Here is a 27,090-nt window from a genome sequence, read left to right on the forward strand (position 1 = left end):
AAAATGAGTAATTCAATAACTCTCTTCATTTGGAGTTTCACAAATTAAGGATTTGTGCGTTTCACTGATAGAAAAAGAATTTAGGCATCAAGTTTGGTATATAAAAATTATAGTTGAAAAGTTTACCTACTTCATCTGATCATTAGCGAGCATTCTCCATTTATTTATAAACATAGTCACAGCCACAAAAGTAAAAATTCAGCAGCCCTATGGTGAATTGTTAGTTTTGCTAATTACAAACTACACTTATCTATTGGTTATAAGAGGGTTTCTACTATAATTGTTTCACTTAGCTTTGGTGATTGCTTATAACAGAAAATAATTAAAGTGATAGAATATTGTTGAATTTTAATGTCTCACTCATCTCAATCTGTATTGCAGTGAACATTATTTATAGTATAAAACTCAAAGGACTGACAGTGATTTCTGTATCTGAAACATGATGTTTCCTTGCCGCATACTTTCAGTCTACCTTTTCTTCTGTAATAGTCAAAGTCAGGCAATACTGAAAATCAAAGATTTGGAATTGACACACATGCATGACAGACAATCACCCCTCTTAGCCTGGCTGCCCCTCTAAGGGATTTTGAGAAAATCACATGTGCCGGGGTTAAGCCCTGGCAGTCCAACAGGAAAGCAGAAGACCATTTAAAAGGAGATTGGATGGGTAAACCAAGATGAATCTGGGAAGATAAAACTGTCAAGTGGCAAATTAGGGCCAGAGCAACTGGAGAAGGTCACCAGAATTCAGAGGGAGCTGGGAAGGAGGTGAGGATTAGGAATATGATAGATTAGATACTGTGACAACAAAGAGGAGTCATACAAAGTCATTGCTCTTAAGAAGTTCAATTCAGAGGGGGGCAAAGGAAACTCAAATATATAAAAAACCCACCATGGGTGAGCCCGGGAAAAGATATTTACACTTTATGAGTTGAATTGTGCCTCACCCGAAGATAAAGATATGTTCAAATCTCAACTCCCAGTGACTGAGAATGTGACTTTATTTGGAAAGAGTGTTGTTTTATTTGGTTAAATGAGCTCATACTAGAGTAGGTGGGTCTTTTAACCAGCATCACTTGTGTCTTTATAATAAGAGACACAGACACATTGTAAAAACAGAGGCAGAAACTGAAGTGATGAGTCTACAAGCTGAAACCACCAACTTCTGCTGAAAAGCTAGGAGAGCCAGAGGCGAGGGTCAGACTCCCCCAGAACCTTCAACATAATCCAACTCAGCTGGGACCTTGATATGGGACTTCCAGCTTCCAGACTCTTAGACTGCGAATTACTGTTTTAAACTACCTAGTTTTTGGTGCTTTGACATAACACCTAGGAAACTAATATGCCATTTAATTTAGCCCTTGTAAGAACTTACATCATAAGTAATGTTAAAAACTTTAAAAGCTGTCTTTGTTTATCCCTTACCTTATCCCAGAAGAGTAGCTGTGGGATTAGATAGAACTGAATTCACATTCTGAACTTCCACTTGCTAGCTAAAAAAACTTGGAAAATGTATTTTAACTTTCCTAATCCCTACATTTGCTCTTATATAAATTGGAGATAATTCTATTGGGATTAATATTTCCCAATTCACACTGGCTGCTAAAAAGCTAATAACCAAATTTGGGACACAAGTATTTAGGATCTCAGACATGTTTTTCTTAATGTTAAATTTTTTTTGGCATCATATAAACATCTGTAGGCTTTCATAATATGTTAGGGAGAATAAATTATGTTAAAATAAACATAAATATAGATAAGGCTAAGCCTAATTGAATATAATTTATATATTACATGACAGGATTAAAGACAGCTTACTGTAGTCTAAATGTGTGGCCTCCAAAGCAGGATTTTTCTCTCATGATATGATCCATTTGGATGTGGAAAGAAAATATTTGAAATAATATTTGTATTTTTATTTATCATAAAAAACAAAACCAAATCAGGTTTCCCCATATTCAGTGTATAAGTGGTAGTAAGCGCTCATATTAAGACAGCTAAGTGTAAAACAGCCAGAGAGAAGGGTAGGGGCTTGTGTCTGATGGCAGTGAACTCTCTGGTTCTTTGATAATGGCCTATTGTTAAATATTGCTACTGATGTATGCCCACATAGTTGGGCTTACACATTATATTTTCTAGTATTAACTTTCCCTCACACAAGGAACAAGTGGTCTAAAAAGAGACCCTACAAAAAATTGAAGATAGAAAGCAGACAGGTATACACAAGAAGAACAAGATAATTGCAGAACAGACACTTCTACTCCTGAAAGAAAGTTCTTTTTCAGTCACATTGTGAAATTAAAACAGTAATGATTTAACTATATATGACAGGTAGTTGGCCCCTGAGGCTCGAAATCATCAGGAAGATTATTTGAAATGTGGATTTATATCAGCTATCTTTAATGAGCCCTAAGTATGCACTGAGCTTGAAAATATTAGCTGACACTAGCACATATTAATTATTTTATAACTGTAAATTCCTATATTGGGGGCAATTGCTCAAAAATGCTTTTTATAGTGGTACACAATTATAGATAGTTTGGTGATCTGCCTACATAATGCATGTATGTTAGTCACCACTCTCTTCCTGAACTTCTCTTTCTTACAGAATGGTTTATATAAATGCAGAACACCACAGGGAGAGTTCAGTGAAACATCTGAAGAATGGATTCAATTTGATAGGTTCAGAAATGCAAACAGGCTTGCTAACCTCTTAGGGTCTCCAACAGCATTGCTCAATGGAACTTTTTGCAGTGGCAGAAATGTTCTGTATCTGTTTTGTCCAATATGGTAGCCATGAGTCAGGTGTAGCTATCCAACACTTGGAATGTGACTAGTGTGACTGATAATGTCAAGTTCTAAGTTTATTTAATTTTCATTAAGTTAAGGAGCCACATGTGGCTTACATCTATGCAATTGAACATCTCAGCTCTAGAGAAAGAGGTCCTTGCAGGAGAGTTCTTTCTAAGATTCCACAGTGCTAGATACACATTTGCAAATGAAAACAGATGTCCGAAAAGGCAGCACATACTACAGGAAGTCAGAGCATCAACCTGGAGATACATACACAAAACAGTACAATGACCACTGCACTCAGTATGGAATGTATAAAGAATTCACTTAGGAAAATAATCATCAAAAGACCTTTGCTTACAGACTAATTTTTAAAAATGTATTCTGTATGATTAAACTGTTTCCAAGTGGATGGTATGCTATAAAACCAAGAAAATATTGACAGATCTCTGATAAAATGTTGTTAGATCAGTAAACTGGCCTGACCTGACTTCCTGACTTCTTGTTGAGGTGACTGACCCTCTGGGTGGGGTAGGAGCACATTCCCACCTCATGCTGCACATTCCAAACCCAACCCCTGCACCTCCCCCTCCACAAATTAGTGGCAAGCACTGCTGGGCAGCCGTCCTATCCTATCATTAATGTGTAGCTAAGGCAACCTGGCTGACTGCTTTGTTACTATAGCTCTCTGTGCCAGATTTCTGGGTCTGCATATAACAAGAGAGGATTGGGTGAAACTGTATTCAGCAATCAGTGAGGGCAGGAAGCATGGGCATTTTCGGATCCAGGTCCACCATACTAAAATAGAAATGAAGCTGGATTTTCTCCTTTGGGCAATTACCTGGCTTACCTCATTTTTTTTTTCCTATACTTTTTTTTTCCTGACACTTTAAGAAATGCTCCAATTTGTCATCACCACTGATAAATAAGAACAATATTGTTTCATACATGTGGAATTGAAGCTTCTAAGGTAATGGAAATGGCATGGATTGAGGTGCTGTTTTTGAGTCAAACATTGTAGAACCTATTATGAAGTGAAAAAAGATTGCTTAAATAGTATAAATATTATACTATAATGATTATAAAAATAAACACAGATGTATAAAATAGACACAAAAGATATATTAAAACATAAACAGAGGTATTTCATGGAAGTGGAATTGAAGTGATTTTTACTTATTTATTTTTAATTGCCTGTGTATTCCAAACTTCCTTCAATAAATATGCATTACTTTTTAATGGAAACCTATACATTTTTAAAAACTATTCTCTGCCTTGAATAATTAAACTTCTGATAATAAAAACAGTAATGATACAGCTGATGAGAGAGGAAAAACACGTATAATCTGTCCTAAAGTCTCTAGTTTTCACCAATTTTCAAAATTATTTGACAGTTGCTATGAGATTGGCTATCTTTACCCAATTCTAAGAATCAAGACAGAACATTTTGGTTAATTAGAAACAATTTGCCCAGTTTCAAGATTGTAAATGAATTAATTTCATTTTAAACTAATAACAAATTCTTTAATAGATGTTACTTGGAACTTGAATGATGATAAAATTAATTGATGAGTAAATTCATTCAACTGGTGAATTGTAGAAAGTAGGCAACATGCTGGAGTTAAGAGTGGATTAGATGGACACAATCTCTGTCACAGACTTAACCATACATTTTATTTTATATAAAATCTATAAAGAAAACATTCATTATTGTAAATAACATAAAATTATGAAATAGTCAAGTGATCTGTTAGATATAAAGTCATTAAAACCCTGTTTGACTGTGTCAGAAAAGGACACTGTAAAGATAGTAAAGATACGAGAAATTTCCAGAAGAAAGTCCAAATTATTCTCATTGCAGGACACTGGGAAATACATTTTTAAAATATGTCTCTCTAATTTTGCTTTTTCTTACTTGATGGCTCTCAGACAAGGTATGCCAACCACCTCTCATATCTAATAGATCTATGTCATAGAAAAGTTTTCATATTATTTGAATTATAAAGTTTAAAGACAAAGAGGAGAATCCTCTGAAAACAAAATTGTTAGGGAAAAATTCCTTTGCACTTAAAACTTATGAGCTCCAATAGATCCTTACCTAACCTTTTAAGGATTTTTTTAAGCTATCAGGAAATTATATTTGAAAACATGTATAGCTCTCCTCAAATTTTATTTTGACCTTCTGTTCAATTAGCAGTGACCTCCCTCTGAAATATGGTTGATTCTTTCTCTCTGCATTTTCCAGTCTACTTTTCCTCCTATAATGTCAAATCGAGGGAGATTGAAGACTGAGAGGCTTGGGGTTAACATGCAAGCATGGGAGACATCAACCCTGCCAGCCGGCTGTCCCTCTAAGGGACTTAGAGAACACCATGAATGGGAAAAAGGGTCCTGGGGCAGGGTTGAGTACTGGCAGTTCAACAGGAAAGCAGAAGATCATTTAAAGGGGAGATGGGACACTGAAAAGCAACATGAAGCTGGAAAATAAAACCCTCAAATGACAAATTTGGGGAAAATGAGAGGCCAAAACAACTGGAGAAGGTCATGAGAAGTCAGAGGGAGCCGGGCGGGAGGTAAAGGATGGGGTGGTTTCAGAATACACTTAGAAACACTGAGTCCTAATTATCATAGGAAGTCTATGAATAGCTGGTTTGTTCTTGCTGGCTCAGGGGTAAGTCTTCTCTCCTACACCATCCTGACCAGTGTTGGTTCTCCTAGTTCTAAAAAATTAATCCAGAATTGTGATTTTATTCCTGACTTCTAAAATGTCACTAGCAAATAATCAGACCTGCAATACTGTTATCAAAGTCTTAGATATAAAGCAGTAACCAACCCAGGATTCACCTTTACCCATGAAAACCCTGAAGGGGGAATTCTTTCTTTGTCCTTCTGGGTGACACATCCCTTCACAGCTACATTACAGGCTTTCTAAAGTGGATGAGAAACTGCCATGCAGTAGTAGGGATTTCCTCCTTATTTTCACAGTGCTTAATATTTATACCAAGAATCTATTATTTACAGGCACTTTAAATATATTATCCTTTCTAATGTGCATACCAATCCAATTTAGAAGGATAAGCCAGGATGCACAGTAGTTAAGAAATAGTCCCAAAGATATTACCACTATCTATGCCAGCCAGGGTTTGAAGCAGTTTGCTCTGATTTCAAGCTCTTTTCTTTATGCTGTGATGTTGCTCTATTGTTCAGGTGTTTTGTGGCCCATTTTACCATGTCATAGCTGAATTACCACATTACCAATTCCCAATTCGTATCGCTGTTTCTTGACCACACGTAATTGTACTCTTCATTAGCAAGCTCAGTTTTGTGGTTCCTTTGATCTATTTGAAAACCTGCAGTAAATTGCAAAGTTATAATGGATAAGCAATCTAACTCTTAAAATGGGAACTTATTCCGATGGTCACTGCCACCTATTTTGCGGCTGCCTTACCCTAGCACTCCACTGGAATTATCCCTTTATTTTATTGAAACCTCCAGAGTATTGATACTGACACGCTTTCATATTTTCACTATTCTCCTACCTTTACTTCTTTTACACAGTGTAAATTCATGACCCATTATTAAAACCATTTACTTGAAAACACACTAAATTCCCTGGCCCCACTTTCCCTGTGTTTGCCTGGCTAGATTCTATCCTTCCTGAACCCAGCCAGCCGTCTTCAACTGTTAGCCTAGTTGCACTTTAAATTTGTGATTCCCAAGCCTCAACTATGCCCTCAGTAATGACAAAGCCCTCTAAAAAAAAAAGACCCCAAGAGTTTGAAAATGTTCCTTTAATTATTTATCAAAAGCTTAACGTGATATATCCAATATGTAACTTAAATATTTACATTAGGGATAAATTATAGTACAAGTTGTTAGGTTATTTGCCGAATTAAGGTACCTTCATTTCAATTTAAATTTACTAATGATGCCTTCATGTATTGAACATTATTCTGCTTTTTAAACATATATTATTAATAATATTACCAAGTAAGGGACATATTATTATTATTCCTCTTTAACTGAAGAGGGAACTAAGGCTTAAATACCACCTCTCTTGGCAGGGACAGGATTTGAGGTTAGTTTTGAGGCTTGTTCCAACTCTAGGAGGGCTCTTCTCAATGGCCTTTTCCTGTTTCTCTCTGTTAAGTCTTTGAAATGACTTATATTTCTTCTTGCCGAAACCTCCCACAGTCTCACTCTCCCCATTCTTAGTCTATAACTTGGACTTCATTGTAAAAAATCTAAACCATCAGACAGGGACAACTTAATCTGATTATATCTACACAACTTGCAGACTCTATGCCCCTTTTCTTCTCTCTGCCTTCCCTCTTTTTCAAATGGAGTGGTTCTGTTTCTATCAAAGGTCAGTCCTCTGAGACCACTAATGCTCAAGTCCTACCCACTCTTACATTTCCAAGCAATTTGTTGCCATAGTTAAATCCCCTATATTGTACAGTATCAGTGGCTTTCTGTGCACTGAGTCATTTTAGGCAACATACAAATATATAGTCTCCCAAGTTACAAAACTCCAAACACCTCTGATGATGCCCTCTACTATATTTTTCTATTTTCTTTCACAGCACACCTTCTCAAAATAGTTCTTTGGCTTCTGTTCACTCTTTTAGTTACTCTATTGAGCTTCTGACTAATCACTCACTGGATCTTCTTTTGTCAGGGCCACCAATAATTTCATATGGCTAGGTTCTATGTGCACTTCTGTCTCCATTGTACTAGCCTTCCTCTCTGCAACATCTTACCCAGTGGTCCAATCTCTTTTTAGAAAACTTTATCTCTTGGCTTTGAATATAAACAATCTCCATCACCTTAGCTTTGGACTGCCCTTTATTTATCCTCCTTTGTCTGATCTCAAAATTTTGATATATGCCAAAATATAATACTTGACTGTCTTCTAAATCTACATAGATGGTCTCTCCAAGTGATCTTTTCCAGTCCATGACTTTAAATATCAGCCAAAAGCTGGAGACTTCATTTGCCATCAATTTGACACCCTTTTCCTCTCTTATATAATCAATTGACTACTTGGCACCTCCACTCGAATAACAAACAGATTTGCTATGGCACTTTCCACCTGGAGCCTGCTCACCGCCTACTCCTCCTTTCTTCTTTACCAGTAGAACCTTGATTTTGTATAGTTACCAAAAAGCCATGGTCTCCAAGGGTGATAGGTCATCCAAGCAACCCTCTAATATTTCTGGTCCAATCATAACAATTTAATTCTTATTGTCAATAATTTTCTTATAAACTTCAGTGTGCATGCAACATAATTCTGTCCAATAAAGTGTAAGGCACATCTGCTGGGGAGCCTCCAGGGACATTTTGCTTGCTAATGAAACAGACTATGTAAGTCAGATCCTGTACCTTCCTGGTTTATCCCACTTCATTTTGTCTGTGAGACCCTCTATAATCGGGCTCATTATCTTTTTCATCTCATGCTGTTCTTTTCTTTGTGTACTCACCACACTGGTCTTTTCTCTTTTTCATTCCCGTGTCTTGATCTTTGGTCCTGGTGGTCTCTCTGACTTAAATGCCTTTCCTCCTAACCTTTGCATGGCTCCCTCTTTCTTGTCATGCAGAACTATCACCTGTTTCAAATGGTTTCTTTGCTCATTCCATTATAAATAACAGTGTCAATTGCGATTTTTATATTTCTGTCTTAATAACTTACTATCTCTTGTCACAATCTAAAATTACTAGATTATAAAATTTTACTAGAATTTAAGATCCCTAGAGTTCCATGACGTTCCTTTGATTACTTATCATAAAGCTGGATGTAAAGTATCCAATATGTATTTTAAATGTTTACATTGTGGAAAAATTATAGCCCAGTTATTACTTGCTGACTTCAGGTACCTTCATTTCAATTTAAATTTACTAATGAAGCCCTCATATATTAAACATGACTCTGCTTTCTAAATTCACATTATTAGTAATGTTACCAAGTAGGAAACATATTGTTTTTATTACTTCCTTTTAACTGAAAAGGGAACTAAGGCTTGAGTGCCATGTCTCTTTGCTGAGTCAGGGATTAAATTTAGTTTTGAGGCTCATTCTAACTCCAGCTAGGCTCTTCTAAAGATCCTCTTTCCATGTTTCTGTTAAACTTCTAGCTTGTATCCTACTTTGTTCATTCTTGTCATGGGGTTGCTAGTCTTCTCTCAATTGCCCACCATCAAAATCTTCCGTGTTTATAATTGTGGAGTTAGGCCTAAAATTCCTCACACTCCATTAAAAAAATTGCTCCCCTCCCCATACCTACTTTATAGAAATACATATGTGGAGCTTTCCGTTCTTACAGTTTGCTTTATCTCTACAGCAAACCCTCTGCCTCACTGCTCTGGACCTGGAGGAGAGGACTGTATAATTTCTCTTGGATTGGCACCATGCTATGAGCTGGGTACTTGTGGGTGGTGGCTTCTGGTCTTCTTGGCTTGCTTTCTTCTCTTGTCATGGACCCACTACCCTAAGAGCAATCTGGAGTGGAACTGATTATGACCTGTCATGCCCGATTAAAACTCCCACTTTACAAGTACAGGTCTGGGTAAGGAAAGGACTTCAAGGTTATAATTGTCTGGAGTTTCTACAATGAGGAGTTAGGAGGGTTAAGAAATACTCATAGGTGGCCCTCCCTCCCTGGGAGAAACCATAACTCTAAGTTGGACTGGTAAAAGGAAGGAAACCTGTTCTTGGCTACACCCACTCAGCTAGAGCTTCTATCATATGGAGCTGGGAGGTAGGGAACAAATTATGTCTCAATGCTGGAGTCAATGATCAAAACAATGTTTAATAGGATTTCTTAAGTATGTATTTCTCCATTATCTGTATGTCTTTAGGAAAATTTCCTGAGACTTCAAATGTTTGTTGTTTTTAAAATTTTCATTAATTGTGGTGTTTTGGGGGAGGTGGGGGAGGCCCACAGTACTTCTCATACTGCATTGGGAAGCATTCTTCCCTACAATGATAACTGTGTTTCCTATATTGTAAGAAATTACCACAAACTCAGTGGTGTAAAAGAACACAGATTTATTCTCCTATACTTGTGCAAGACAGAATGCCAAATCAATTTAACTGGGGTAAAGTCAAGGTGTTGGCAGGAGTGGTTCATTCTGGAGGCTCAGGAGAAAATCCATTCCTGCCCTTTCTGACTTCCAGAGGCAGCTACTGTTCCTTAGCTTGGCACCAGGTCACTCAGGTCTTTGCTTCCATTACCACAGGGGGTGGGAGCCTTCTCTCTGGCCTGTCCTCCTGCGTCCCTTTCATTAGGGCCCTTGTGGTTATATGAGATCTGCCTGTATAATCCAGGATCATCTCTCATTTCCAAATGTTTAACTTGATCACATCTGTAATTGCTCTCTAGCCATATAAGGTAGTATCCTCAGGTTGTAAGGACTAGTACATTAATATCATGTGTGGGTGAGGGTGATAAATTAGATTCATATGATTTTAGTGTCTGAATGGAGCCATGGTCTTTATAGATGATGAAACTAGCTTGGACTTCAAGCATCCCGAAGATCACGTAGGTAGTGTACAATAAAACTAAGAGTCAGTCTTTCAACTCCTGTTTCGGAACATAAAGTTTGAATGATCAAACAAAAACAAATATCTGTATTATTTATGGGTTATAAACTATAGATGTAGAATAAAATGAGTGAATTATTATAAAATAATAACAATTTTAACAAAAATATATGAAGTCAATTTAAAATAATATATGCAATACAATCATTATATTCAAATTTTACTTTTGACATCCCCTGTATTTAAAGAAAACAATGGGCTGTGAGCAAGATGTTTTTTTCCAAGTTAATTTAATTCATTTTCATGAATATACACAATAAAACATAGTTATTACCACCATATGCACTGTGGAATAAACATGTACTCTTAGAAAATTTATGGAATGCATTCTTTGGTGGTTCTAGATGAGAGAAATCATCCACAATTTCAGGAGAAACCTACTTGTGATGTGGGAAGGTCTCTTTCTGAAAAATATTTTCACTAATTCATGTTTGCAAAGTGTGATCCTCTCCAGAGCTTTTCTCTAGGGTTCTTTTTTCTCTAACTCCTGAAGGACATTCAGGGCATGTCCACATTTCTCTTGTGACATAAAGTGACCCATGAAAAGGACTGATTAATGATTGCTTTTGGGGAGTACTTTTTGGGGAAAAGTCTTGATGAGAGCTGCAACTGTTCCTTTTAACAATGTCTGCACTTTGAGTTTTTCAAAGATATTAAGATAGAGAGAGAACAAACCTCCCTCCACAGCTGCCTTTCATAGGCACATCCTCATTGCTGAATAGGAAGTTGAACAACATGTTCTTGTCAGTTATAAGAAGTAGTTACAGGAAAGAATCTGGCCCTTGAAAGGCCTAGATAACAATGCCAAATAGATTTGATCTGACCCTCCCCCACCTCCTTAGCAAGTAAAATTCCCTTTGTGGTATCAGCTCAGAGAGAAGAAAATAGGACTTCATGTTTTCTGGGCATAGAACTTGGTTCTGTAGCATAGATCCTTTTTTTATTGCAGAAAGTACTTTACTAGATATATTGATTTACTATTATTCTATTAAAAATGGTGCAAGAGTATATCAAACTTTTTCACAAATGACTGAATTCAAAGGCCTCCTTCAAAAGAATCAAAATGAATCTCTTTAATTAAAAAAATAACATTGTTTGATACATTCTCAAGTGATGTTCAAACTCAATGAGGATATGTTTTTGAGGTTTCATGGTGGATGGGAGCATTTTTTTTTTTTTAGATTATTCTGCTAAAAGTCTTATGAGCTGCATAGAACTTTTTGGCCCTAAAATAAACATAAAGAAATAGAGTTTAATACATGCTTTAGAATTACACTACAAGCTTTCCAATCCCCGTTATGTTATATTCTTTAAATATTACATGCTTTGCCTGTTCAGGAAAGGATCAAACTTTTAGGTTCCATTTAATGCTATTAGGAAGTTCAGTCTGGAGAATCACCAGGTAGATTTAGTATATTTCACAAAAGTTTCAGAACAATTCACATTCCTATAGAAATTAAGAGTCATACCTGTTTTTCATATAAGGGTAAAATATAATTGGCAGCATTTTCAGATCATGGCCTGTTCACTTAACTTATAAGAAGCATACATATAAAATATTTAAATATAATGAATATTCAAGTTTGTTAATTTTATCAAATTTAATACATTGTATTACCAGCACCAAGATATAGACACAGCATCGCAGAAGCCCCCTTTTCATGTTTTAAGAGAAGATTTAATGTTGTGTCTTTAATCAGCTTTTTTGCCACTGCAACTTAAAAGACCCAACCAGCACAACTGTAGAGGAGGAAAAGTGTATTTAAGAAATCACGGTTTTAAAGGTCTCAGTCCATAGACAGCCAGCTCCATTCCCCAGGGGGCTCCAGGTGAGGCTGAACATCTTGGTGGAAGAGTGTGGCAGACAGAAGCCGCTCACATGATGATCAGAAAGCAGAGCAGAAACATTTGAAAAATTTTAACTTGAAAGGCAGGAAGAAAACCTGGATAAGGAAGTTGCAGTTGTTAAAGATACTACTGCCATTAAAGAATGCTAAAGACTTTGCCCAGAGACAATAAGATAGATGACTTGAGGGCATCTCAGGAGCTGGCAAGATTGCACCCATCTCAGGCTCAAAGGAGTAAAAATGAAAATTCTCCTGAGACCAGTGGGGAATCCTTCTTGCACAAGGGGGTCCAGGAAGTTTTGGGGCTCAGCCACCCAGACACTTAGAGGCTGCTGTAGCCAGGGTCCTTGGAGGCGCAAGATGGTGGCAGACCTTGGCATCAACTACATAGTGCTGGTTCCACAGGAATGCATGATGCTGGAGTTAGGGGGCCATGGAAGCTTCCAACAAGATTTCAGAGGAAGGCTGGGGAATCAGGCAAAGTGCAGCAGGGTTGGAGTTCCTGTGGGCAACTCCTGAGAGGGCAATGTGTGGAGATTTGACAAAGAAGCAAAAGCTGCAGTGGAGATCTCCAAGATTAAGAAATGCCAGTAACTTGGGACATCATCCTAAGGAAAGCTGCAGGAATCAAGCAGAAAATAGCCAACAGGAAGGCCACTTGGGATACAACCAACAAGGCCACAAGGGCAGAGCTACACAAGCCCTTTGGAGAGAACATGACAGTGCTATGTGCCCCAGATACCAGATGCAGAACCTCAGGACTTGTTTGCCCAGCTGGATTTCAGTCCTGCTTTGTTCCTATCCCTTCTTTCTATGCCCCTAATTTTGTGAATGGAAATATTTACTCTGTATCATTATATATTGGATACTTGTAAACCACTTTTAATTTTGCAGGAGCTCACAATGCAAGATTGCCTTGAGTCTCAGAGAAGATTTTGGACTCAAACTTTGAGCAATCTCAGAACTGTTGAGACTATGGGGACTTTTGGGAATGACTAAATATATTTTGAATTGTCAGATGAGTGTGAACTTTTGGGGACCAGGCAGAGTGTTATGGTTTGGATATATGGTATCCCCCAAAAGCTCACATGTGAGACAATGCAAGAAGGTTCAAAGTAGAAATGATTGGGTTGTGAGAGTCTTAACCCAATCAGTGAATTAAATTAACCCCCCTGAAGGGATTAACTGAAGTGGTAGGGTGTGGCTGGAGAAGGTGGGAATTAGGGGACATGGCTTTGGGGTATGTATTTGTTTCTGGCAAGTGGAGATTGCTCTCTCCCTGCTTACTGATCATCGTGTGAGCTGCTTCCCTCTGCCACACTCTTCTGCCATGATGTTCTGCCTCACCTTGAGCCCCCCAGGAATGGAGCCAGACTTCTATGGACTAAGACCTCTGAACCATGATCCTCTAAATAAACCTTTTTTCCTCTACAACTGTGCTGGTTGGGTCCTTTAGTCACAGCAGTGACAAAGCTGACTAAAACACACGTTATACATACCTAGAAGTATTTGTCATATGCTTTCATACAGAGGAAAAAAATACCCTAAAAGGGAAGAAGACGCAAGTAAAACTCTACCTTCTTTTCATCAAAGAAGGAGATTTTATAGAAAACTGCAAGAGACATAACTAAATGGAAGAGGCCCATACTCTTGGACACTGTGACTTTAGGGAACAGTGGCTAGGCACAGCTCAGACTGTAGGAGGCCACCACAAGAGGGAGGCAGAGTTGCCAACCAGGCTCTGAGGCTGTCTCTCTGGCTGTCACTTGAGCCCCTCTTGGTGGTGAGGTCAAGGCTCAGCAGTCTTGGGCTTCCTTTGATCACCCGCAGCCACACAGGCCACCATATCAAAGGCGGCTTTTTGTTCAAAGAAAGCTCACTACTTAGGTGAAGACCAGAAGGTGAGTAGTAAGCTGGGGAGTCTAAAATTGACAGGCTTAAGAAGTTAATATGACCTGAAGGGACCTGAGCTGAGGGCCTAATGGGAGGAGATATGGAAAGTTCTAGAAGCCCCCACTTCTATCCAGAGGTGATAGAATAGACTCATTTCACAGACACTGTTTAGTGACAGCCTTGATGTTATAAATATAGAAACAGAGGTCTGGGGGTGTCCCCAGTTGCAGTGGTATAAATGATGAGGCTCGAACCAAAATACCCCCTCCTGGCTTTAAAAGTGCATTCTGCCCTTTATTGTTATTACCCTAGTTGGAAAATTTTATGACTTTATATTAGTGAGTTGTAGTGGAAAGATGTTATAGTTTAGGAGCTTGAAAAATGCAAGTTCAAACCATGCAGTGTCAAAAGTTATTGGTTGAGGGAGTTTTGGATGGTTATGGTGAATTCAGAGTCACACTATTACTCAAGCAGAGCTGACCATGCTACCTTCACACTCAGTGGATAGGAAAAACTGAGGAGTAAGTGTGAGAGGAAAGACCTAGCTACAGAGGCGTCCCCTTTAAAACTGCTCAGGTGTATGTGTGTGCATGCATACATTTAGTAAGTGTGTTTATGTGTGTTTCTTAGAGTTGTCATGACTGTCACATATGCTGTTATTCACTTTTGGCCTACAGGATTAAATTTTTCCATATGGCAACTAAAAATAAGAGAAAGTTTCCAATAAAAGGGTAATTTATGAACACTGGAGTGGGGGGCATGCCACTTTATTTACCTTTAGACAAGAGGATACATGTGACTTGTTTGTAGAAATGAATTTTTTTTTGGTGCAAGTATTTTTTTATTGTTGGTGTACAAACATGTTAATCTTAAGCTAAACAATACATAAATAATGCAAATAATGAGAGCTCAATTTACCTTTACCTTGGACAAAAATTAGCATTAGAAATTTATAAAATCTGTCAAAGCTTCATACTCTATCTCATTATACCTATTTTGTAGTAGTGACTCTGCCTACTCAGACAATAGGAAATGATTCCTACACTACCTGTACCTGAATATTAAAACTGTATTTTCTATGAAAGAAAGGGGATGGCCTTACTCTGTTCAGTTAACTTCCAGCTGTCAGCTTCTCTAGTTGAGGCTTGCTAGCTGTTCTTCTACTTTAAACAGGACAAGGTCTTTGGTTTCATCCTTATTTTAACCCATTAGCAATGGTCTCTCATCACAGCTGTTCACTGAATATCTTATCCTAGTTATCTGGTTTGTAAATAAATGCTTCTGAAAATAAGAGACTAAGGTGAATTGGGAGAGTTTGGTAGCTTTGTAGGTGATAATCAAATGGCAAACTTGAAGGATATTCTTAAGCCTAAGATCTATGATTCTATGATTAAACTAGTTCTGAAAAAAACCCCACTTACTCAGGAAGAACTCCACTTGCCTCTCTTCTCATGGTTTGAAAGGTGTTTTCAGTGCATGTTGAATTTAAGATCAGTCCTGCAGGGATCCAATGGGTCCTATCCAAGTGCAGGCCAAGTTGGTGCCAAAGCCAGTTGGGCTCCCAGGTCACAGCCCACTGAGAAAGTCTGGGTTCCTGAGGTGCACCAATGCAGCCACATCCCCTGGAATCCTGAGGCAGGACCAGGGAATTTGGATCCTCTCATCAGGCCCAACATGAGCAGTCAAGGACTGTCCACAGCAGTTAGGGCAGAATTGCTAGACTCTGGATACAGATGAGGGGAGGGGAGGGTGAGCCATGAGAGAGAGTCTCAGGCAGCTTCTGTCAACAGGAAGGCATGTCTGATGGTGTGTTTTTAGCATCTGTTAACCATGAATGTGGCACATAGATGAGAGTACAGAATCAGAGGAGATAGCTGATATTATTGGAGAATGAGATAGTTCACTTTGGTGAATTTTCCAAACATCTGGAAAAAATGTGTACATTGAACTCATTTTCAGGGAAACTTTTTAAATAGACTGTACATTTTCCTGTCTTTTTAAGCAAAGTATGAGTTGAAGTTAAAACACTAGGCTAGTCTTTAAAATAGTGAAGCCTTGAGGTTTATTAAGCTCTGGCCAGTTTCCTGTCTATACAGGAAATCATGAAGTTTCCTCAGGATGTCCTATTAAAAGTAATTCTGGTGTTTATTCTTTTAAAATTTTGCTGCCTCCAGGTGATACGGTCTTTGTTATGTCTAACTCTTCTCAGTGTGCCCACCCGCATCAGCACTCTTCTCCTTCCTTCCCTCCGCCAACTTATTCTGACTTAGCTGTTTAGGACTAGATATGCAGGTGTGTTAAAATTATGTATAATATAAGAAAAACAGTCCTGGAAAAAGTCTTGTGGATTAAGAACTTTGATGTTGGAACGTCAGACTTCAAACACGTATTGTAACTACTCAGAATCCCTTAGGTTCCTTTATGTTTTGTTTTTGTAGCTGAGATTCAGAAGGGTTATCTCTGAATATGTGAGGCACTAACATAATTGTAAATGTTATTTGACACTGTAGATTTGCTGTCACGTCTTGTATAGAATTGACAACAGAGTGAGGTTTAATAACTGTTTGTTGCACAAATAATGCATTGACAAACGAGGCACAGTGTGCAATCTCTGCCTATAAAATTCAGCTGCATGCTCAGGGAAGCAGAAAGCAGAGGTTGGTGTTAAGTATTAACTAAGTATGATGTGGATAAAAGCCAGTATTGCTGGTTTTATTTTGTAGGGGTCACCAATTTAAGGTCAAGGGGAATGCTAGCCAGCACAACAACCCTGTGGGTCACGCATAAGCCCTGCAGTTCAGGCTCTCACCACTACTGTGTTGGTTCACAGTTGGCTAAGTCACATGGTTAGGTGTGCCCTGCTTGGCGCACCCTGAAGGTGCCTGGATTTTTAGGCCCCTGAAATTGTTCTCTTATGGAATCATGATTGAGTATTCTTACCACAAAATATACTTCTAGATGATGAGACACATGTTCAAAACCTAGACCCTTGATTCCCCTCCAATCCCACGTCCCCTCCTTCGGCAGCCTGCTTGGTAATGCCCCAATGCCCAAGACCTTAGGGCTATTCCTCTCATTATTACAAACCCATATTCACCCCATCAGCACATCAGATCACCCTTGAAAGATATTTATAACTGGGTGTTTCCCATCATTCCCACTGCTACTATCTTGATCTGATCCCCATCTCCTCTAACCCAGATTCTTGTCAGAACCCCAGGTGGCTCTATCTGCTGCCACCCCTGCTCTCCACTGCAGTTTAGGATGGAAGTAAATCCCATCGGCTTTCTGTTCAAAACCCTCTGTTAGTTTCCCATCTCACTCTGTAAAAGCTCAAGTCCTCTGTGTGGCCCACCACCTCATCCCTGCCCCCACATGTATTAGTCTGTCTTCTCCCCCAAGAATGTACTCTTCTTCATGGGAGGGGTTTGTTGTGTTCATTATTCTATCCCTCGTGTGTAGGATAAGGCCTTGTTTTAGAGGCCCCATAGACATTTGTTTAGTGAGCAAACACATGAATAAGTGAAAAAAAAAAGCACAAAATGATTTATTCATTCAACAGACATGGGGAGACATCAGTCAAAGGGTAAGTTCTGAGGATCTAGTGTGCAGCACTGGTGCTGATGGATACATAAATTAATTTGGTTGTGGTCATTATTACACAATGTGTCGATATATTGAATCAAATCATATTAAAATCAAATCATATTAAAGATATACAATCCTTATTTTGCAAACAAATACTTTAAAATTCAAAAAAATTGAATTCAAGAACCCCCTCCTAAAGCATGCATTGTGTGTTAACTTCATGCCAGACCCTACTCCAGGCCTTGGAATATTCCAGTGAACAAATCAGAAGAAAACTGCTGTCGTGAAGGACAGTTGACAGGGAATAGAGAAGAAGAGAGCAGACGAGGAAGATGGCACAAGACCGCAGTTAGGGGTCCAGTCCCTGAGGTAAGCTCACCTGGACTTTATTCTCTTCCCTGCTACTCACCTGACTATCATGAACGAGTTACTTAAGGCTTTGAGGCTTCAGTTTCTCTCCATCTGTAATGAGGGGTAAGGTATCTATTGCATAGTGTTGGAGAGAATTGTGATAGAGTGATGAGGCAGTGGGCATAAAGCACTTGACACATGGCAAGAATTCATAACTATTGATCATTAGTAGAGCAAATTAAGATATGTAGCCAGTACCACCTGGCTTCCAGAGCTCTATTTGGTTCGTGTACTGGGGAGTGGAGTAAAATCCATGAACAGAGGTGACCTGGTACCTGAAGATGCAATACTAAGCTTAGTACTTTTAAGTTCAACACAGGAAAGGGAATCCATTCAGAGAAAAGTAAAACTGAGAGCCTTGCTCAGTGAGAAAGAAGTATATGTACCTGGAGCATTGACTGATGGGGCAGTCTCATAATAACTGCAGGGTCATTTTGCTGTGGCAGGAAAATCCAGTGCATCTTGTTGAAGAAAAAGAAGCATCTACCTTGAAAATGTAAATCTTACCCATTTTCCTACCCTCAAAAAAAAAAAAAGGAAAGAAAACAGAATCCATAACATTTATTTTTCTAACTGTAAAAATTAGAATTGAGAATATAGAATTAAATGGAATTAGACTGAGAGGGCATTGAAGTTCCCATTACCATATAAAAAGGTCTATTTTGGTGAAATGCCTTTTGAAAACACTGTATGGGGAATAACTGTGGCTATTGCTATTCCATAAAACATAACAATATATGGGAAATATAGTTTCCTCTGGAAGAGAAGCTCTGTTGTCACTTAAAGTAATCTATGCAATAGTGACGCTTTTCTTTTCTCCCTCTCAGCATAGTACACAAGGATTTAAAGGAGAGTCTAAATCATAAAACAAACATGGTCACATATGTGTCTATTGTACATCCCCTGAATATTTATAAAGCTGAGGCTTTTGGAGATGTGGAGTTCAACAGATTCCCAGAGAAGGGCTAGACACTATTCTAGTTTGGGTTATTTGATTAAAGCCAGAATTTACATATAGGAAGGACAAAAATCTTACAACCAATGTTTTAACAAAGGAGGAATTGGCATTTCTATAATCAGTCTTGAGGAGAATTCTTTTGCATTAATTATGCTCAGGATCGCTTGAGCATCATTTTGCCAAAACTAGTCCATCCCTGGGGTATGAGCAGAGAAGGGAAAGGCAGAGGTGCCAGGGAGGGTCTCCAAGTTCTGGGCTGAGAAGTGGCTTTGGAAAAATGGCAGAAGGAGTGCTTGCAGTCTTCCATCATTCTCTCCTGGATCTCTGCCTGACTCCCCAGCAAAGCTTCCCTGTAGAACCATCTGGAGTTGTGAATACTGTATTCTCCTGAACAACTTCACAGAGCAAGTTCAGACAAGAAAAGGGGACCTCAGTTTTCTTGCAGCCATTTTTATGAATAGATTACAAAAGGCAAACTCAGGACTTTGTGTCTGTTATACATTTTATATGTACTGGGAAGGAATAAAAAGGGCTCTGGTGTATTTTAGCTTTATTTGTTGTATCTTTTGTCATCTGGAACTTTTACATTTTAAGTCAGATCAATAATGTTTTCCTGTAGGTTTTGCTTTTTGTATCTTACGGTCACATGCCACATATGACACTTCAGTTAACAATGACCTGCATACATGAGGGTGGTCCCATAAAATTATAATGGAGCTGAAAATTCCTGTTGACTAATGCGTTGGTAGCCATGATCTCGTCATAGCACAGGCACTAATTATGAGCTTGTGGCAATGCTGATGCAGAATTTTTATATTCACTGCGGGTCACATGAAAGAACAGCACATGTAATTATGTATGCTACATAATACTTGATAATAGAAATAAACAACTATGTTACTGCTTCGTGTGTTTTCATAACTATATTTCTATAATTATTTTAGAGAGTGATTCTTTTACTGATACATATGTAAATAAAAAGGGTACTGTCAAAAAACATGCTGTGTCACCCTGGCAGCAGCCTCATGTGTCTTTTCACTGCAACAGAGGGTCATGTCCACGACTAGCCTATACTATCTCAGTTTGCATAAGTACACTTTAGATGTTCACACAGGACAAAATTGCCTGATGATGGATTTCTCAGAGCATAAGCTCTTCTCTTAAGTGATATGTGACTGTATTTAGATTATATGAAATTGTAAAGCTATTTAACTACATATGTATCTTTGAAGAGCACATATTTTCAACCCAGCAGTTCTACTCCTATGAATATATTCCAGAGAAACTCCTGTACAGTTGTACAGGCAAATACCTACAAAGATGGTTTTTGCAATATTGCTTTCAATGGCAAAGAAATTGAAAAAACAAACTAAATATCACTGACTGGGGAAATGAGAAAAATAGATTGAAGTGACAATTTGAGTGTTCTTATACAAGTATGCAAAGACTGTTAACCAATGGCTAAGCCTGTTTGCTATTTAGTGGAAAATAATTTCACATTGATAAAGTCATTTGATAAATTTCACTCATTCAATGAATCACTTCTAGGTTTTAAGTACTGTGCTAGGTGCTATGTATACATTAAGGTAGAATTCTGGCCTTCTTGGAGCTTATAGTCTAGCCATTTTTGAACTTTATTAGCCAAAGTAGGATTTGAAGTTTATTTAGGAATATCATTAGGTCAATTTAGCGGTTGGTTTGGTCTTGGACACAATTATTAAATTATATTGATAAGTATTCAAATTCATGTCACATGATTTAACCAGTTACAGAGCAAATTCTTGGTTTTCTGTTCAACCATGGCCCCTCCTGAAGATCTCATCACAGGAAAAGATCTTTGTAGAGATTTAACATGTTGCTTCAATCCAAAGAACAATGTACCTTTTAAGAGAGAAAATTCTTAACTCAGAGCAACAATATTGCAGGTATCACAAATGGTATTGTAAGTTAGACTTTTTCAATTCTTCTCTTTCACCTAAGCCAGGGGTGTTCACTCACAGCTACACAATAGAATCACCTGTGAATGCTTCTACACACAGATGCCTGTGCTCCAATCAAGACCAGTTAAATCACACTATCCAAGGGTTCAGCTGTGGACTTGCTAGTGACTAACAGGCATATTGGTTGAAATCAATCAAAATGTCCAACTTGGGTAAAATCCTGTATTTATCTGGCACATAACCACAAAATGACAAACAGAAAGTTATGAAGGCAGTTTTTAAATTGTGATGATAAATGACTGGAAAGGTAAAGATTGAGGAAGAAATAGAAAGAACAGCTGCTGGGGTCAGACTAGGGAAGTTTATCCACACTAGCTGTTTGAGCTCATATCTTAGTATCTTACTAAAAAGTATGGACAATAATACCTGCCTTTCATGGGGCTATTTAAAATATTAAGTGTGTAGAACACACCTGTCCAAGCTCTGTGAAACCCTCTTTGACTCAGATGGAATCAAGTACTCTCTTCTCTGGCCTCACACCCCTTGCCTGAGACTAATGTCATTCACCTATTTATCACTTGGCCTTTCAGTGGATATACTTTCTTATCTACCTCCCTCTCATAGTTTTCTGCTAAGTATATGAAGAATTTTGGAATGAGGAAGATCATTACGTCATCTTAAGGAATACACATTCATTCTTATAAATGAAAGGTTTTCATTTTTATTACCCCTTCCCCATTCTCACTCTCTGAGGAAGTAAAAGCCACTAGATGAGAACTTCTGCAAGCTCCCCAGCCTCTATCCACGTGTGTGCCTGTGCCAGTGCCCCCGAGTCCCTCTGTGACCTCACGTTCTGTGACTGTCCATGCTGCTAGTAATGGCCAACTGCTCTACCTGTCCAAGAGACTACAGTCCCTTCTTGGTTGCTCAGTAGACACCTGCTTTCTGGCTTTCACTGATATTAGCAAAGTGACCATTTTTTTAGCACCTCAGAACCAAGAGAAGATGTACTCAGGACTGCACAGGCACATGGGGGTTCTTATAGAACTCACTTATTTTCTATGTACTATTTGCTAAAAATAAATAAATAAGTAAAAATACTTTACTAAGCCAAGCCTCAGCTTTAATTATTAAAGTTAACATTTTATAGCTTTTAGAGAAAAGCAAAACTAAACCAGAGTTTGTAAGTCCTAAGGTATTGGGCAAGTTACTTAACCTTTCTGGGCCTCAGCTTACTCCTATGTAAAATAAATTATTATAAAGTTCAATGAACAGAGCTTCGCTCAAGTCTGGCTAACTAAATGTTGGCTATTATTATTGAATCATCCAAGTCTTTGTTTAAAGATTTTATAGAGAGCCCTTTACCAGTCATCCTAAGATAGTATCAGTCATGTTTCTTTCTTTATCTTGCATTGCTGATAGACATTATTGCTATTTCATATTGTATGAGGGATGTGTGTGTGTGTGTGTGTGTGTGTGTGTGTGTGTGTGTGTGTGTGTGTATGACCTGTCTTACCCTTCTAGAATTAAACATCATGATGACAGGGAGTTTATCAGGTCACTGCTGGATCCGGAATGGTGCCTGGTATAAGGTTGGCATTTAATATATATATAATTGTTGAATGAATTAATGATTACATTCCACATGCTCACAACTTAAGGCTGTATGATTTTAAAATCATCTTAAAATAAGATGAAATAAGAGAAAATTTACATTTAAAATCCATTCCAGTAGGCTCATTTTGAACAACTTACATTGTTATGAAATATTTTTCTTATGACAACTAAATTACTAGCCTTAAGAAACAGTTATGACAAATCCAAATTTCTTTCCTTTCACTCTCTAATTTATGAATTGTAGAACTTGTGGTCACTCACTTTTAACTTTTGAGTTAAAGAGCATTAACAGATCTCTCCTCAGCCTGCCCATTTCTGGGCTAAGAAATCTCAGAACTTTTACTTCTAATAGTTAAAAATATATGATTCTATATGGTTCTCTTCTGACCTTGACCAAAATCTCCACATCCCTCTCTGGCTTGGAGTTCAGAATTGGAAGTGGCGCTTCTAGTTACTACAAAGAGCAATTGCTGAGCTACCTCAGAGCTCTGCTCTGGTTCTATTTATATACTCGGGTATTGTGCTTCTGTGTTTTAGGAGTCACATCACTGACTCGTGGTAAGCACATTATCCACAGTGACCTCAGGGACCTTTTCTGCCAACCTGCACCTCTCTCTCTCTCTCTCTCTCTCTCTCTCTCTCTCTCTCTCTCTCATCTGATGAGCCAGGAGTTATTTTGCTGCCTAAGTGTCTCCTTTTCAACTGAGCCTCACTCTATTTTTTTACTCTTTTTATGAGCTGAATGGTGCTCCTGCCCCAAACTTATATGTTGAAGTTCCAATCCCCAGTACCTCAGAATATGACTATGTTGGGGGATGGGATCTTTACAGAGGTGATTAGCTTAAAATGGAGCCATTAGTGTGGATCCTCATCCTGTATGACCAATGTCCTTTTGAAAAGGAGAGTAGAACACAGACACAAACAGAAGGAAGTGATATAAAGACAGAGAAAAGATGGACATCTACAAGGCAAGGAGAGAGGCCTCAGAAGCAACTAATCCTGTATCACTTTAGTCTTGGAATTCTGGCTTCCAGAACTGTCAAGAACCAATTTCAGTTGTTGAGTTGTTAGCCACCCAGTGTGTAACACTTTGCTATGGAAGCCCTAGAAAATGAACACAGCCACTTTTCCTATTTACCAAGCTTACGTGTCATGCTGATCTGATCTCCTAAGGACCCTCTAATTGCTATTCTATTGCAGTGGTGCTCTAGTACCCTATTTTCTTCTGGGATTCTAAAAATGAATTTTAGAAGGAACATACCTTAAAAGAGAATGGCCACAGTGTTTGTTGGACATGAGAGTGTCACAGAAGGTAGGTGAAACTTCAATCCTCGTCTCAGTTCACAGTTGACTGCTCTGTAGGATGTCTGAAAAAGCACAGCTTCTGCAGATGTGCTGGGTTAGAGGTCAATGATAAAGCTGTTACCCAGAGACCCCCAAACCTGACGATTATGAAGTGGCCTTGTCGAGGTCTGTCTACTCACTACTGAGAATGGAGCTATAGAAATCATCACCATGAGGGCGGTTGCAAGGAGGAATAAGAGAAGTCAGAATGGAGCCAGAAATGGCAGTTGAGGAAGCAAGAAGACAACTAGGAAAATGCTTAATAATGAAAAAGACAGAAAGGAAAAAGACAATGCTCACCCTCATTCTTTGACCTCCCAAACCCACTGGCCACTAATGACTTGCTCTGAAAACACTTTTTTTAGACCCCTTTTTTTTTAACTCACTGGCAGCACTTGATGTTGATAATCATTCCCTTCTTCCTTTTGAAAATATTCTCTTCCTTGATCCAAAAATTGCTCTCTGCATTTCCTCCTTCCCTCTGGTTGCTCTCCCATCCTCAGTGTCCATCTCCTTTAGCCACTCTCCACTGGTAGTAATGTTTGTTTTTAACAAGCTAACTTCATCCCTGTATTCATTCGTTTATTTGTTGATTGCCTTGTCAAATATATGTGAGATTTTTATGTGCCAGGCACTAACCATACAGAACCACAATGTGAATTATCAAATGAGACCCATTTTCATTTTACCAAAAGCCTTCAACACCCAACTCCAAAGGAATAAGTAGCAATCATAATAGTTTACATTTTTGTTGCCATTTCCATAATTCTTTTGTATATTTTATGTCATGTGATGCTTATAGAAACTTCCTAAAGTAGATTGGACAGATATCATTTTAGCCTCAAAATAGGAGGCCCACTCACAATGGTTCTGACTTACAGGTCTGGCTAAAAAATGTCAAAATCAAGACCTGTCATAAGTCTTTTACTCCTAAGATAATCATGATTATCTAATCCAGTCATGATGTCAGAGCTACTTGTCCAAATGCCCTGAAGATTAGAGGGAGAATGGGATTTTTATGTTGTATTAGTTTCCTGTAGCTGCTGTAACAAATGACTACAAACAAGATGACTTCAAATAACACATTTATTCTCTTACAGTTCTGGAGGTGGGAAGTTCCAAATGAGTCTCACTAGGTTGCAATCAAAGTATCTTCAGGGCCTTTCTCCCTTCAGAACTTCAGGGAGAGAATCCTTTTCCCTTTGGAGGCTGCCCTCGCTTCTTGGCTCATGGTCCCTCATTATGCTGACCTTGGCCCTACTGCTTCCATCTTCCCATTGCTGCCTCCTCTATTGCCAAAACTCCCTCTGCCTCCTTCTTAGAACATTTGTGGCTACATCATTAGGCCAACTGGATAATCCAAAATAATCTCCTCATTTTAAGATACTTAATTTAATCACATCTGCAGAGTTACTTTGACCATATAAAGTGACATTCCAAGTTCCAGAAATTAGGACCTCAGTGTCTTTGAACTATTATTAAGCCTACCATAGTAGTATCCTTTATATTATAGGGGGTGTGAGGGACTACATTTTTTAAAATACAAAAATAATTCATCCCATCCCTTTTTCATTTTCCTGCACCCATATAGGTTTATCAGTGATTTGTTCATTGAATATTAATAAACAATAATAACAACAAGAATTATTATTATTATGGAGCTCCTATTTGAGTCAGACACCATGTAAGGTACTGAGCATAGAAAATGGTATACTTTTTTCAGGCTGTTTACTCATTTGTTTTAACAAAAAGCATTTAAGTTACTCTGAAAAGTCCTAATTTTGCTATCTTTCCATCAAATGCTACCCTATTTTTCAGTGAACAGTGGAAAGAAAAGCTCTACATCACTCAATAGACACAAAAACCTTTGAAAAGGTGCAATTATGTCGAAAACTAAGAGGTTAAAATAAGCTTAAGCAGCACTCTTTCTCCCTGGATTGAAATTTTGCTGTTTAAAGGAGAAAATGCTCTCACAGATAGAGGTTCCTTCCTAAATTCTACCACACAGAATAAAGAGAAAGCAACCAAAGAGGAAAGCTTAGTAATCAGAAGTGTTGAGCAAAGGAAGCTCAAATGTGGAAGGAACCGTTTTTATCATATTGGTGTAAAACAAGTGCCATTCTAATCTAACTTTTAAATGCAAAACTCTTGCTCCTCAAGGAACTGAGATCAGGTTCATTTTTCAAGACCACCTGCCTGGAAAAATAGAGTCAAAGGAATATCTAAGCAGAACATTTAGTTATGTGTGTGAATGTGTGTGTCAGAGAGTAGGGAGAAGTCCTTTATTTCTCAGTTCTATTTTGGAGAGTTTTCAATCTATTTTTATCCATTAAGGTAGTATGTTGTAAATGTTCTGAAATGAAATACTTGAATGCTAGAGCTATATTTTAGTAAGATTGTGATTGCACTTGACCATCTGAACTCGGGTACATAGTCAAGGACTCCCAGTATGGACGTATTTCCTTCATTCTTGTTCCTTCCTCATCTTGTATTCCTTACAGGCTTTGCTCAAATCTCTCCATCCTAAAATAAAAATGATAGTAACTAATTAAAAAAATAACCTCCCATCAAAGCATCATACCACTCCTTTGTTCCTGTTCATCTTCTCCTTACGTTAATTGGCAGTGTTGTGTTGTTTTTTCAACCTATTTATTTTCATGGCCTTCCTTTCCTAAAGATTAGAATTCCCAAAGATCATTTCTGTCTCTAGTATTCCACTAAAATTGCATTTTAAATATGTCTTCTTTTTTTAAAATTTTTTAATACTTTTTTTTTTTTTAAAGTTTTCGGCGGACACAACATCTTTGTTGGTGTGTGGTGCTAAGGTTGAACCCGGGCCACACGAATGCCAGGCGAGCGCGCTACCGCTTGAGCCACATCCCCAGCCCCTTAACTATGTCTCCTTAATCACCAAATGTGATGGCCTCCGTCAGTGTTTAGTCTGTGTGACTTCCTTGCATTTGATGATAAAATTTCTTCCTCTCTCGACATCCTGCCCTGAGCTGCATTCTCCTCAGCTTCTTCCGACTTCCATGAGCCCCGAAAGCAGGGGTTTCTCAAGGATATCTTCTCTCCTTAAGGAAATATTTTGAGATTCTCT

At 38.2% G+C, this 27,090-nt stretch overlaps 1 protein-coding gene across 15 annotated transcripts in view; it reads left to right on the forward strand.

Moving 5' to 3' along the window:
• Lmntd1 (lamin tail domain containing 1) overlaps positions 1-27,090 on the forward strand; it is a 395,781-nt gene that overhangs the window by 290,060 nt on the left and 78,631 nt on the right. For 12 of the 15 annotated variants that reach the window (XM_078015053.1, XM_078015055.1, XM_078015050.1 and 9 more), the window contains one exon: positions 17,948-18,089. The exons of 2 other annotated variants lie outside the window; for them this stretch is intronic. The gene's annotated coding sequence lies outside the window, so the exon portion shown is untranslated. Of the gene's footprint in view, positions 1-14,015; positions 14,141-17,947; positions 18,090-27,090 lie in introns of those variants that run through there. One more of the 15 variants, XM_078015057.1, reaches the window with a different exon arrangement.

This window comes from Ictidomys tridecemlineatus, chromosome 6 (genome assembly GCF_052094955.1).
Source record: "Ictidomys tridecemlineatus isolate mIctTri1 chromosome 6, mIctTri1.hap1, whole genome shotgun sequence".
Lineage (NCBI taxonomy): Eukaryota > Metazoa > Chordata > Mammalia > Rodentia > Sciuridae > Ictidomys > Ictidomys tridecemlineatus.